Source organism: Ranitomeya variabilis, chromosome 4 (genome assembly GCF_051348905.1).
Source record: "Ranitomeya variabilis isolate aRanVar5 chromosome 4, aRanVar5.hap1, whole genome shotgun sequence".
Taxonomy (NCBI): Eukaryota; Metazoa; Chordata; class Amphibia; order Anura; family Dendrobatidae; genus Ranitomeya; species Ranitomeya variabilis.
This window is the reverse complement of record NC_135235.1, coordinates 194,360,489-194,375,274: the sequence shown is the minus strand read 5'-3', so window position 1 is coordinate 194,375,274 and position 14,786 is coordinate 194,360,489.

Sequence of the window (14,786 nt, the reverse complement as noted above, 5' to 3'; positions counted from 1 at the left end):
GGGGGGGGATCGGAGGATGGGGGGAGCGGACAGGAGCACGGGGGAGCGGACAGGGGGACGGAGGGGGGTACCGGACAGCACGGAGGACTGGGGAGGAGATCGGGGGGCGGTGGGGGGGGCAGAACATGATTTACAGCCATGGCAGATGCTATTGCAGCATCGGCCATGGCTGGATTGCAATATTTCACCATTTTCATACGTGAAATATTGCAAATTGCTCTGATTGGCTATTGCACTTTCAACAGCCAATCAGAGCGATTGTAGCCACGTGGGGGCAAAGCCACCCCCCCCTGGGCTGAAGTACAACTCCCCCTCTCCCTGCAGATCGGGTGAAATAGGAGTTAACCCTTTCACCCGATCTGCAGGGACGCGATCATTCTGTGACACAGCATATGCGTCACAGGTCGGATTGGCACCGACTTTCATGACGCATACGCTGTGTCACAGGTCGGGAAGGGGTTAAAGGAAAACTCAAAAATCAAAAATGATGTTCCACATTATTATGCAGGTCACAGGTTTCAAGCAATATGGGAAATAAAAAGGATCTCTCTACTGCTGAAAAGCGTTAAATAGTGCAATGCCTTGGACAAGGTATGAAAAAATTAGATATTTCACGAAAACTTCAGAGTGATCATCTAACTCTGATGAGATTTGTGACTGAAACAGAGCACAGACAGAGTTCATGCAAATAAAGGCATAATGAGGAAGTTTTCTGCCAGACAAATTCATTGGATTAAGAGACCAGCTGCCAAAATACCATTACAAAGCAGCAAACAGTTATTTGAAGCTGCTGGTGCGTCTGGAGTCCCTCGAACCTCAAGGTGTAGGATCCTTCAAAGGCTTGCTGTGGTGCATAAACCTACTATTCGGCCACTCCTAAACAGTGTTCACAAGCAGAAACGGTTGCAGTGGGCCCAGACATACATGAAGACTAATTTTCAAACAGTCTTGTTTACTGATGAGTGTCGAGCAACCCTGGCCGGCCAGATGGATGGAGTAGTGGATGGTTGGTGGATGGCCACCATGTCCCAACAAGACTGCAATGTCAGCAAGGAGGTGGAGGAGTCATGTTTTGGGCTGGAATCATGGGGAACCAGCTGGTAGAGCCCTTTAAGGTTCCTGAAGGTGTGAAAATGACCTCAGCAAAGTAAATAGAGTTTCTGACTGACAACTTTCTTTCATGGTCTAAAAAGCAGAAACGTGCCTTCAGGAACAAAATCATCTTCATGCATGACAATGAGTACCTCTGAGTAATTGGCTGCTATGGGCATAAAAGGAGATAATCTCATGGTGTCGTCACCATCTTCCCCTGACCTCAACCCTATAGAGAACCTTTGGAGTATCATCAAACAAAAGATCTATGAGGGTGGGAGGCAGTTCACATCAAAACAGCAGCTCTGGGAGGCTATTCTGACTTCATGCAAAGAAATACAAGCAGAAACTCTCCAAAAACTCACAAGTTCAATGGATGCAAGAATTGTGAAGGTGATATCAAAGAAGGGGTCCTATGTTAACATGTAACTTGGCCTGTTAGGATGTTTTGGAGTTAAATAGCTTTTTTGTTCAGTGAATGTGACCTCCTAATGCTGCAAATTCCACAAATGAGCATTTTCAGTTCTTTAAAGCATATCAAATGTTTAGAAATACTACTGTGCCTAATAATTTGGAACAGTGCATTATGAGTTTTTATTCATTTTGGAGATTATACTGTTATCATTGGGAGGTTTCTTCAATAAAATTCGATGTATACTCTAAGGGGTGATGACTTTTATTAGACTGACTGTCATTTACACTGACCATTTAGGAAAATCCGATAAAAATGTCATTTGCATAATAATTTGGAACATAGTGTAAACCCTAGGGGCAAATAGGCTAGATTTCACACAAACCCTATGTGCACAAGCTTACATTGGGTCTGTGTGTGGTCCATCTTATGAATGGATGTACCCTTACAGGGTTAGTTTATGGTGGTTTCGGTGTACAATCCCCAGAGCTCAGAGAAATTAATGGAGGGATCCTGTTGTACAGTATATGGCTACCAATAAGAGTGGAGCACTATTGGGGCAGCTGGGGGGTAACAAATGATTCTGTAGTTGGCCATTGAGTTTATTTTATAGATCAATGTATGGAAACAGACCTTTTGTTCCATCTGTATGCCCAGTGCCCCACATCATTTTTGTCCTGGTTTGGTTTTATCAATATACCCTACAAGGCTGGAGCACACCTGTATAACTGCAGGAATCCACCTCCGCTAAACTGATTAACAAGACTTCAATAGACAATTGGTGTCTAACGTGGTTTTACATCATGGCTTTCTAAGACCAGTTCACTCCTTCAGTGCCCCCACACTTACTCTTAACATGGGTTGCCCATTACTTTTATATTCAGGTTGTAATGCTAGGATGGTTCGCGGCTGGGTATTGCACAATTTGATAGACGCAAATACAATTGAGTGCAGGGAGGTAGCGACAGCTGGGGTGCAGGTTAGTGAGGAATGTCGGAGTGCTGAATGTCTGCGGCCGGAGTAAGATGCTGGGTGGCCGCAGACATTCAGCCATGGCACTTCCCTCCCCAAGGGCGTACCATCGAGGAGGCAGTTGAAGATGTGATGTTCAGGTACTGGGAGCAGCTGATTGGCTGGAGTGTTGGCTGTTGCACCCCTGCTAATCTACTATTAATGACATATCCTAAGTATAGGCCATCAATATAAAAGTACTGGTCAACTCCTTTAACTCAAGAAGACTTCAATAAAATGTGATCCTGTGATACTCTTAGACTAGAAGTGGTTAGGGTCCGTTAGAGAAAAGTACACGTCATGCCTGGTGGCCAATGTGTACACTACATGCTTACAAGTATATCCTATATAGCAGTAATGCAGTTTGCACACAACTTGGCGATTACAAAGGCCTCTATGTTCTTCAGTTGGTACTTTATCTTGTATCCATTCTAGAAGGATTGCACTAGTACATGGTTTATTTGACATACACAGGGCTTACCTGTATTCATCGTCTTGACCTTGTCTTTGGTAGGAGATGACATCAGTACTGATCCTCTCACTAATGAGATGATCAGCAGAAGCTAAAACTGGCTTCTTAAGTGGCCAGTGATCCTACAAATAAACTTCTCTGCACTTTCTCAGTCCTTGATGGATAGGCGTTAAATGTTTAGTCCTGTTTTATGGCAGTTTAGTTACATGGAGACCATCAAATGCTCACTAAAGTCATCTGAACCCACCGATTCCAGCCCACCATCTATTGTATATGGGGGCCTTTTGTTGGAGGAGCGAATGTTGGGGCAATTTTAATTGAAGCAGTTGATCATTTTGTTCTCCTGGGGAGATGAGCAGCTGTCGGAGGAGCCCAGCAGCAGCGTTCTATTCCCTTCCCATAGAGCACTTATTTCTTACAAAATTATATGAAGTAGGGTGATAATACATATGATTTACAAAAACTACCCCCAAGAGTTATAACTTTATTAATATAGATTTAAATCGAATTCCCATGACAACAATTTGCACACATTAAATATGAAATTATCTAAATTTGGCATTCATGGATAATTACATATATACACAGGGATTTCTTCTCTATGCTGGACTAAAGATGAATCCCTGCTTACCAGTGGAAGTTGGCCCCTTTGGAGACTCGAAATGGTGCCACCGTTCCACCCTCATTACGCCTAATTTACCCTATACATTTGGGAAAATTATAGGTATGTTATCAATATTCTAATTGTAAGACTAAAATTTGGGATAGTTAGACACCCTTAGTGCCAAAGTTTAATAAATATAGGCACAACTAAGGAGGGATATTAACCCTGTCTGTCACCGAGCGGGATTTCACTGATACTGTTCAGTAGACCTATCAATACCATCAGAAAGCATAGAGGACTGTATATAGGACAGTCAAGCCACCAAATAGGACCAGATATGGTATCATAACCTCAATAACATAAATTCAATGTTTATGAACACTCGGGGATACGCTCTCAATGTCTTCCCCCTACCTACCAGTGGAGGTTAGCTCCCTAGGGGACACGAATTGGTGCCCCTTCTCTACAGCGGCTCATGCTCACTATCCCTGGTTTACCCTCTATGACCACGGATGGTGTAGGTATGTGTTAATACACTTCTCCTTGGACTAATAGGTCATATCACATATGTGAATCACCAAATAAAAAAATATAGATTTATATCCCAACTGTAATGTTGCAAATTAGTTTTCATATATATGTAATAACACAGTTAACTGATAATTCATGCACAGAAAAGGATGATGAAAACAACCATAATTACATGCTATCGCTTATCTCAAGCATTAATAGAATACCCTGTCCATAAGATTAGGATGTCATCAATAAACCTTGCCCAGAAGGCTATTTTATCCTGCCTCTGAGCACAATTGTTTCTTCCCACCAGCCCAGGAGGAGATTGGCGTATGAGGGAGCACATGGCACCCCATGGCCATTCCCCTGCACTGGTGGTATTACTTTGAATTGAAGATAAAGTAGTCATGTGTCAGCATGAAGTCCATCAGACCCAAAACAAACCTATTATGCCTCCTAAAATGACTTTCTCTCATGGATAGGTAATACTTGATAGATCTGAGTCCCATCTTGTGTGGAATACTGCTATTGAGTGCTTCCACAACTATAGAGGCCAGAAAGGTTTCATTTTCCATTGTTACACCATCCAGTTTTAGGAGGAGGTCAGATGTATCCCTGATGTACGACAGCAATGCCGTCACAAAGGTACATAATACGTTATCAAGATAGATCCCTACAATTCTGACTGATGGATCCTACCCGAAACCTTTAGGGGACTCGGACCTTTTGTGTATCTTGGGGAGTGTGTAGAAGGTAGGGATCGATTGTGGGATGGGTGGGTTCCATAAATTTAAATTAATTCTCTGATAAAAGTTTTTTTTTCTACAACCCCTCTGTATATTGATCTAAGCGCTTCTTGGAAAATGGTCGTGGAATCAGAGCTCAACAGGCTGTATGTCTCGGTGTCCTTAAGGAGGGACATACACATTATCAGAGGTTTTCAGTATAATTCCCGAGTTACTCTCTAACCCTTTGTAGGTCTCCCACTCCTCAGTAGATAAATTGGGGTTTCGTCTATCGTTCACTATCCTCAGTTTTGTTTTTTTAAATCCTCCTTTACTACTTACAGGAAAATATCAGTTACTAAAGTCCCCTGTGTGTGGGAAATTAGTACATTTACTCTTTAATTCAGTTAATGGTCTCAACCCTCTGTCTTTTTCATCCTCTTCTAATATCTTCTCCTTCCAACTCTTTTTCCGATAATCCCTATCTCAGGCATTGTTCCCGGTCGTTCCCCTTAAAAATGTTTTCTCCATTTCAGCGTACGGCAGAATAGGTTAATGTTTTTCACTTATTTAAAATTATTATAGGGGGTTGTTGGTACAAACGGAAGTCCTTTCTCTAATACTTAAAGTTCTTCCTTTTGTAAAATTGTGGGAGCTCAAATTAATGATTTGGTTTCTATATAAACCATTTCTTGATTACTCTTTCTCCGGTCGTATCCTACCGGGACCCTTTGGTTTAAAAAAAGATGTTGTAGAGGAGTAAGCATCTACTTGGTGTGATGCTGAAAAATCCCTTCTCTTTGGTCCTGTAAATCTGAGACTTCTTTCCTGCATTCATCTCTGACCTCTCCATCTCCCCCTCTATGATTATCCCTTTCTCCTTCTTTCTCCAGCTGTTTTGACACCTTGATTTTTCCTTAACTGATGTATCTTCCTCTGAGAAGGATTGTTCACAAGTCCTAATCGGATTATTGAGGAAGTCAAATACTTTATTCTCCCTAAACTCCCCCATATCATGTCAAAATTGCCCTTGTTTTCTTTCCTTCAGTTATTTGATATCTTCCAAAGGAGACTTGGAGCAAACTCTCCCGTCTCTCAAATTCTGGATCTAACTTAATTTTAAGGATTTGTCAATAATGTTGTTTAATTTATTAGTTGTTGCCCTGAATGTGTTTTTCCTCCTCTAACAGAATTTTCATAAATCTGAGTGAAGAGGCTATAGACTCCTCATGCCAGGCCTTTAGGAGTTTGGGGCTACTTGCTCTCAGCGGGGAGGGACAATTACGTATACGCAGGCCTTTTGGTACTATACTATTAATATAGTTTTCTAAGGCTTTTGTTTCCCACCAGGATTTTAGTTAGTTTTTGTAACAATTATTGAGCTCCTTGTAGAGGTTCTTCAGGATGGATATGCCAGTTGTTCCTGTCGGATTTTCCTCTAGATTGGCATAATTCAGCCATGAGTCGGTGTTAATTGTCCCTGACCGGAACCCTGCCGTGGTCTTCGATATCACTTATCTCGTACAAAATTCTATGAAGTAGGGGCATAGTACATACCATTTACAAAAAAATACCCTTAAGTTATGATTTTTATTAATATTGGTTAAATCTAATCCCCATAGAGAACACACAAACTGGTGATCGAGCGTGCATGTGTATCAGTGCTACCTCTCCCAGCTCCATCGGCTGACAGCTTGGGAAGGGTATGGGCACCTTCACCCTTCTCATGCACTGGACATGTAGGTTACACATCAGGAGCAAGTGTAAGGAGCAACCTCAGGTGCTGAGCCTGCTCCATACATATAGTACAAGCAATTGAAGGTTCAAGTTTCCTACAAAGACTAAAAGAAATACGTAACAAGAAGTCAAATACAAGAATGAAAAAAATAACTGTCCAAAAATTGAGAAATAAAAAGTGTTATTGCTATGTCTGTAAAAGTTTAACTAAGATATAAAACTATTTAAATCCTTAAAAAATTAAAACGCCATAATTCCTATTTTATTGTTTCTCCACACCTTCCCCAAAAATGCAATAAAAACGTGATATGTGCCTAAAATAATACCAGTTGCCAGATAAAAAAAACTACCCTGATGTAGCTCCATTGATGGAAAAATAAATAAGTGAAGGATCTGAGAAGACGGTGATACAAAACAAATTTCTTTTTGTAAAGTTTTCACTTTTTAAAAAAATTATTGTTAATAAACAAAAAAAGGATGCGGTAGTTTAAAAAAAACTATGAATCTTGGGTGACAAGGGAGGAATAATAATAAACACCATTTTCATTTTATTGACTAGGAAGGGATCTTGGATCTACGGAATCAATCTCGGTTGCTAATGGTTTTGTATAGTTAATGATTTTAAGGGGAACTTGTCACCTGATTTCTGCTGACATGTGCAGCATGAATTGGAGTCTGGCTGTATCATTTTTTCCTGGTATTCCCCCCCTCTGAAATACTCCAGCATTTTAGAGAAAACATAATTTAGTAATCTGTCTGAGGAGCATAGCCTGACTCTAGACTAGTCCTTCTCTGCCCTTGGCCGGCTCTTCACAGCGCTTTAGAAGATGATTGTCAGGTTTCTCTCTATAGAATATAGAGACCTATTAATCATTTGCAGCAGTGCCAGACTTGTCTGGTCTCCAGCTATGGTCACCAGCCAGATCTATAAGGCCTTGATTCGTCAAGACTTGACATTTTTGCGCCAGTCTTGATAAGGGGGTGTATTAGACACTCCCTATTCATTCAGAGTCGCATGCTTTGTAATGACTCGGGAGTGTCTGAGAAGTGGTGTGCGCCTCATCACATATCTTACTCCAGTCGATGACCGGAGTAAGATTTGTCATAAGAAACACCACAGCTCCTCATGACTTAGACGAGCTGTCCACACCCCAGCTCTGCCCATTTTGCCGTATCTGAGCAAAACTGGCATCAAAATGCCAAAAGTTATAATGTTTGCCACTTTTCAAAGCAATTTACACAAGAATTCTGGTGTAATGACTTTGATGAATCTGGGCCCATGCTTTCTCTGAAATTCCAGCGCGTTTTAGAGAAGAAAAATTAGATACATGCTGCCCAAACCACGGGAAGAAGGAATCTGCTGACAGATTTTGGGCAGACATTTCGGAGACACTCGTCCCAATGGGTCATGCATAGGAATGCCATTAAAATGTATGGAACTCATTTGCCATATTTTTTTCTTCTTTTTTTTCCATCTGGAGAATCAGACTTCCAATGTAAGTCAATGGCCCCATGCAAAAACTAAAGTCCAGGACCGCCATCTAAGATGTAGAAGCTTCAATGCCAAGGTATCGAATAGCAATAAGGTTGTGCTAGGTAAACCAGTCATGGACAGCTATTCTTTGTGAAGATGACCCTGAGACATAGACACACATGCAGACACCGCTTTCACATGTTCCACCGGCCGCCGTCCAGTGTTACATGTGGTTGGAACATTTGTGGTTTCTGGGTCTTATGTTCCTGGAATTATACACAAACCGGAAACCGCATATAGAGGTTTTTGTCTACAAGAACCAAACATTACATTAATATAAATACTTTATAGACTTCCTGATGAGTCATAAACACTACAAAATGTTTTTTTTTTCTTAGATGAAGAAATGGCAGGGGAATGAGAATCCAACAGAGGCGATGACAAACCTCGTTAATAATGTGCAAGCAGATGTCAGGATAGGTCACAGAAGAACAATTCCAGCCCCTTGTAGTCACCTCCTCGGAAACTGTGTGGGCGGATCAATAGATAAATATTACTGTCCTCTTAAATGGAATTGGTTAGCAGGTTTTTGCGATGTAATCTGAGGACTGCATGATTCAGGGGTTAAAACACTGAAATCAGCGATGTGTCACATGTCAGGCTGTGTGATGTTTACTTACAATGAAGGATTTATTACTAGGACGTCATTACTACGGTGACAATCTGGCACACGCTTGCTAGTCTGACTGCCTTCTCTTGTTTTAAGCATTTGGACTCGGGGCAGAATGGTATCAGCAATTTAAGCTTATTTGTAATGTACATTTGTACAATTTCTATACTTGCAGTCATTCTATGGGAACTTTATTAGTTACTACCAGATACAGTTGTGCTCAAAAGTTTACATACCCTGGCAGAATTTTTGCTTTCTTGGCCTTCTTTCAGAGAATGTGAATGATAACACCATAACTGTCTCTCAACTCATGGTTAGTGGTTGGGTGAAGCCATTTATTGTCAAACTACTGTGTTTTCTCTTTTTAAATCATAATGACAACCCAAAACATCCAAATAACCCTGATCAAAGGTTCATATACCCCATTTCTTAACACCATGTATTGCCCCCTCTAACATCAATGACAGCTTGAAGTCTTTTGTGGTAGTTGTAGATGAGGTTCTTTATTTTCTCAGATGGTAAAGCTTCTCACTCTTCTTGGTAAAAAGCCTCCAGTTCCTGCTAATTCCTGGTCTGTCTAGCATGAACTGCATGCTTGAGATCTCCCCAGAGTGGCTCAATGATATTGAGGTCAGGAGACTGAGGTGGCCACTACAGAAACTTCACTTTGTTCTGCTGTAGCCAATGACAGGTCGATTTGGCCTTGTGTTTTGGATCGTTGTCATGTTGGAACATCCAAATACGTCCCATGTGCAGCTTCCAGGCTGATGATTGCAAATTTGCCTCCAGTATTTGCTATAACGTGCTGCATTCATCTTTCCTTCAACTTTGACCAAGTTTCCTGTGCCTTTGTAGCTCACACATCCCCAAAACATCAGCGATCCACCTTAGTGCTTTTCAGTAGGAATGGTGTTCCTTACATCATAGGCCTTGTTGACCTCTCTCCAAATGTAACATTTATGGTTGTGGACAAAACGTTCATTTTTGGTATCAACACTCCAAATTACCGTGTTCCAGAAGTTTTGAGGCATGTCTCTGTGCTGTTTTGCGTATTGTAGGCGAGATACTTTGTAGCATTTGGGCAGTAATGGCTTTCTTCTGGTGACTCTCACATTTTGCTTCAAGTCCCTCCTTATGGTGCATCTTGAAACAGCCACACCGCTAGTTTTTAGAGAGTCCTGTATTTCAGCTGATGTTATTTGTGGGTATTTCTTTGCATCCTGAACAATTTTCCTGGCAGTTGTGGACAACATTTTTGTTGGTCTACGTGACCATGGTTTCGTTCTTACAGACCCCTGATTTTCCATTTGTTAATCACAGTTTGAACGCTGCTGACTGGCATCATCAATTCCTTGGATATATTTTTGTATCCCTTTCCTGTTTTATACAGTTCAGCTACTTTTTCCTGTAGATCCGTTGACAATTCTTTTGCGTTCCCCATGACTCACGATACAAAAACGGCAGTGGCTGGATGAAAAATGCAAGAGTCTGTCTGGATCCCAGAAACTCACTCAGCTTTTATGCACACACACTGATTACAAGCAAACAGGTCACAGGTGAAGATGTTACCTTTAATAGCCATTCATACCCATTTGTGTCAACTTCTGTGCATGTTATCAGGCCAAAATCACCAGGGTGTGTGAACTTTATCAGTCATTTGGAGGATTTGGGTTCTCATGATTTAAAAAGAGAAAACACAGTAGTTTGACAATAAATGGCTTCACCCAACCACTGCCCATGAGTGGTGAAAAAGATTTGGTGTTCTCATTCATATTCTCTGAAAAAAGGCCAAGAAAGCAAAAATTCTGCCGGGGTATGTAAACTTTGGAGAACAACTGTACATAGCTTGTTAAAATTCCTTAAATAATGACCATCCATTAATTTACCCCAGAAGAAATGTTTGGAGACAGAATACTGCCCCAATATATGGTCTATTGGCACATACCATTCTTTTCTCGTGCACTTTTAATCTTAATTTACCAGTAATATTCTAGTGTAATTTTTACCATCCCAGCTTAGTTGCAGCCATACATTCTCCTCCTCTTTATGAGCAGTGGTGTCATGTAATTTCTGACATGCAAAGACGGATCATCAAAGGAAATGTGGTATTATGTAATAATGTCTATGCTATAGTTTGTAAACAAACCTTTTTTATTCTTATTTTTTTTGCTAGCGTACTCTTTTAAAGGAAATCTGTCAGTAGGATCTACCCTCCTAAGCCGTCTATATGGGCATGCAGGTCATAGGAAGCTGAATAAAATGATACCTTGATCTCTGCAATCCAATGTCTTATTCCAGGAAAAATCCGTATTTAAAAAAAAAATTGTAAATGAGCTGTTAAGATCTATGGCCCAGACATAGATCTCCCCAAGAATCTTCCTTCAGATTATTTTAAATTAAATGGGGTGTTACCAGTGAGAACCATGTAATGATTGACAGCCTACTCTCACGATCTATCTAATTCAGGACAGCATATGGGAACTTTTTTTTATTATAAACACATCTGCAGCTGCAGTTGTCCTCTCACAGTGCTTTAGCTTGCATCTCAAGACCGTCAGCAGGGCGAAGGTACAGCAGAGATGACAGCACTGTGAGAAGACAACTGCTGCTGCAAATATGTTTGTAATGAGACAAGATTCAACTCTGCTGTACTGTGTTGAGTCACGAGCGGGTCATGTCCTCCTGAGAGATTTGGGGTTAGAAAGTCACTATGTATTGTGAATTGCAGATTTTCCTTTTAGCCTGTGTTTTTGTTTCATATTAAATGGATTTTGTTTCTCAAGTTGTTCCTGACCTGGTAATTTCCTCACCCTATAAAATCTGGTCAGACCTTCTCTGCCTTGCCAGTGAAACCTTTGCTTCCTAGCTCCTTGGAAATGCTGTGTTGAATTGGAGATCGTTGTTGCTACTGGAGATTGTTGGTGTTGTTTCTGGGTGTAAGCTTTCCTCATTGTCCTATTCCCATTTGGTTGGTACATTCCTATCACTCCCTTTATACCGTTCTACCATTGGTGAGTGTTTTTGTATATCTGTTGCTTTCTGTTATCCCTGTCTGTCTTGCTTGTTAATACACTAGCCTTCCTGTCCCAGGCCTTCTAGAGGAGCGAGAAGTGACAGCTTAGGCTTCTTTCACGACGCAAGTCGCAATCCGTCATTTTTGGGAAAAAAACGGATCTTGCAAATGTGCCCGCAGGATGCGTTTTTTTTCCCCATAGACTTGTATTGCCGACGGATCTCGACGTATGGTTATACATCACGTCCGCCATGCACTGGATGCGTCGTGTTTTGGCGGACTGTTGGCATGAAAAAATGGTTCAATGGAATGTTCGCGTCTGCCATTTTCTACCGCGCATGCGCGGCCGGAACTCCGTCCCCTCCTCCCCGGACTTTAGAATGGGCAGCGGATGCGTTGAAAAACTGCATAAGCTGCCCATGTTGTGTATAATTTTCACAACGTGCGTTGGTACATCGCACCGACACTTAGCGACGGACCCGTACCGACGCAAGTGTGAAAGAAGTCTTAGGGAATAACAGTAAGAACAGTAAGGCTGGAGACCCAAACCTCCTCACCTTCAGAGGTACCTTTGGGAGCAAGGATAGTTAGAGCCCCAGTCCTAGGGATGGTTCAGGGCCCCTTTCCCTAATCCGGAAAACTATTGCAGATGTGTTTGTAATGAAACAAAGTTCAGCTCAGTTGTACTGCTTTACAGAAAAGCAAACTGTCAGTCTTTACATGTCTCACAATTGTAATGTCCGCTCTTAATTAAAATATCTGGAGCAGATTCTCAGGGAGATCTATGTCCGGCCCTCAGATCTTAACTGCTCATTTACATGTTAAGAAAAATGTGGATTTCTCTGGAATAAGACATTGGATGAAAGATATCAAGGTATCCTTTTATTCAGCTTCCTATGACCTACATGTCATATAGACGACTTAGTAAATTGATCCTACTGACAGATTCATTTTAAATACATGAGATACATTTCTTCGAGCCTCTATGTAATCAAAGGCACAAGACTGTACATAAGGGACCTAGATTTCCATAGGCACCATAATAATGTTTTCATATAGCACAGATATGTCAAATTTTCATGAGGGCGACTTATTAATCTTTTTTTTTAATTATTATTTCTATCTCAAGGTAGATTTTTTTCTGTAGTCATTATTATAAATCTTTAGGACTTCCTTTGCCTTCCAGAAAAAAAAAAAAAAAAACAAGACAGTCAAGTAGATCTCAGCTCTGTGCAAACCAGAGCAATTCTATTGTGAAAACACGAGCTACACTTTGCATCATTCCATATTAAGCATGGTGAAATTAGAAAAGTCAACGCTTTCATCACATTGAGAAAGACACCAAGTTAAAAGTTCTCAGCATATATGATGTAAACACATACATGGCAATACAGGATGGTGGAGAAGAATCACAATTCACAAATATGTACACAGTATACAACTCACGGACATGATCCTCCACATTCAACAAATATAGGAAAATGGTCACCAGTCGTTGTTGATCTGACGTTTGTCTTATAATACATTATATTCTGAAATCCCCAAAATACAAGCAATATCACACACAGCACACCCACTTAAAAGATATGTACATGAATAAAGCAATCGGAAACCAAACGACATCACACCATCTAATTAAAGGCCAGGTGCAAACCATGCAAAGACAATACAACCACAGAAGTCATGTGGTTAATACTTTTGTCTCATTGTGAGAAGCAGATACTTTGCTGCGAAAATACATCGTCAATATATCGGTGCTCATTGGTGATTGGGTAACCATGCAACCGCTTTCAAGACAAATTTATTCCACTCCTCTCTTAAACATCAAATGTCTCATTTTGTTTCTTTTAAACGGATTGTTCAGATTTCGGCAGCAAGTCTGAAGTCACTCTGTGACTGCAGAATTGTGAAAACTTTCGGCGTGTAGTGTGCACGCTGTCAGGAATCTCCAGTGCTGATTCTGGGAGCAGACTGTCTTGTGACTACAAGAATGGGAGTTGCATATTTTGGGCCATATTACAACTAGACTTGTCTGGCCTTGATCAATTCACTAGCATTGAGCGAGGCCGTGCACGTCTAGTTGGCATGTGACAATGTTATTTTTGATGTCAGAAGCCCACTTGATTTCGGAGCCCGCACACTGCATGCTGTGAGGATTCACAAGTCTGTAATGACATAGAGTGACTGCAGACTTGCCAATCAGGGCTGGACAACCCCTTTAAAGCACCCATGTATATTAGACTAACTTTAGCCAAAACCATATCAGCTGTCAATTGTATAGGGCCTCCCGACATTTCCCCGACAAATGATTTCAGAAGAGTCAAAGATCCAGCATATCCGATATTGGACAACTGATTCTTTTCTTCTCAGTGAGATAGTCTGACAACGACTGACATAAAGAACACAGGAGTGAGGGCTTGCAACTTTAAAATGAGTCACATTTCAGGTATATGCCCACTGTGAGCTCCATTCATCGAAGCTTTTATGCCAAAATTCTAGTGTAAAAGCTTTGAAAGGTCTCAAAGTTTTGGCACAACTCAAATCTGCACCTAAATTTTGCGATATTTGGCGTTCTCACGCCATCTAATTGATGGAGCTGGGGTGGAACAATGCTGCTAGTCAAAATCATGATGAGCGGTGATATTCACTACTCCTCATATCTTACCCCAACAGGGAATGGAGTAAGATTTGTGTTGAGGCGCCGCCAGTTGTTGGACGCTCCTGATTCATTAGGAGGCAAGAGCCTCGCACTCCACCTCGACCTCTGGTTAGGAGCAGCATGAAGATTACTGGTTTTGACTAATTTGGGCCTGTGTTTTTTGAATGCCGGCTTACCCATATTATTCTTGTAGCAGAAAACACTTCAGGAAAATGCTTATGGTATTTTTCCTGAAGTGTCGTCTTTGCCTTCTTTTCTGTTGTTTTATATCTTGTTTGCTGCCAATGTTTTCTTTTAAATTTTTATATATAAGACAGTAGCAGCTTTCAAGTTGCTTTTGAAGCCTAAAGCGGTTAAAAAAGATGGATTATCTGCACAACACGTCGTTTTGATATTGCGGCGCA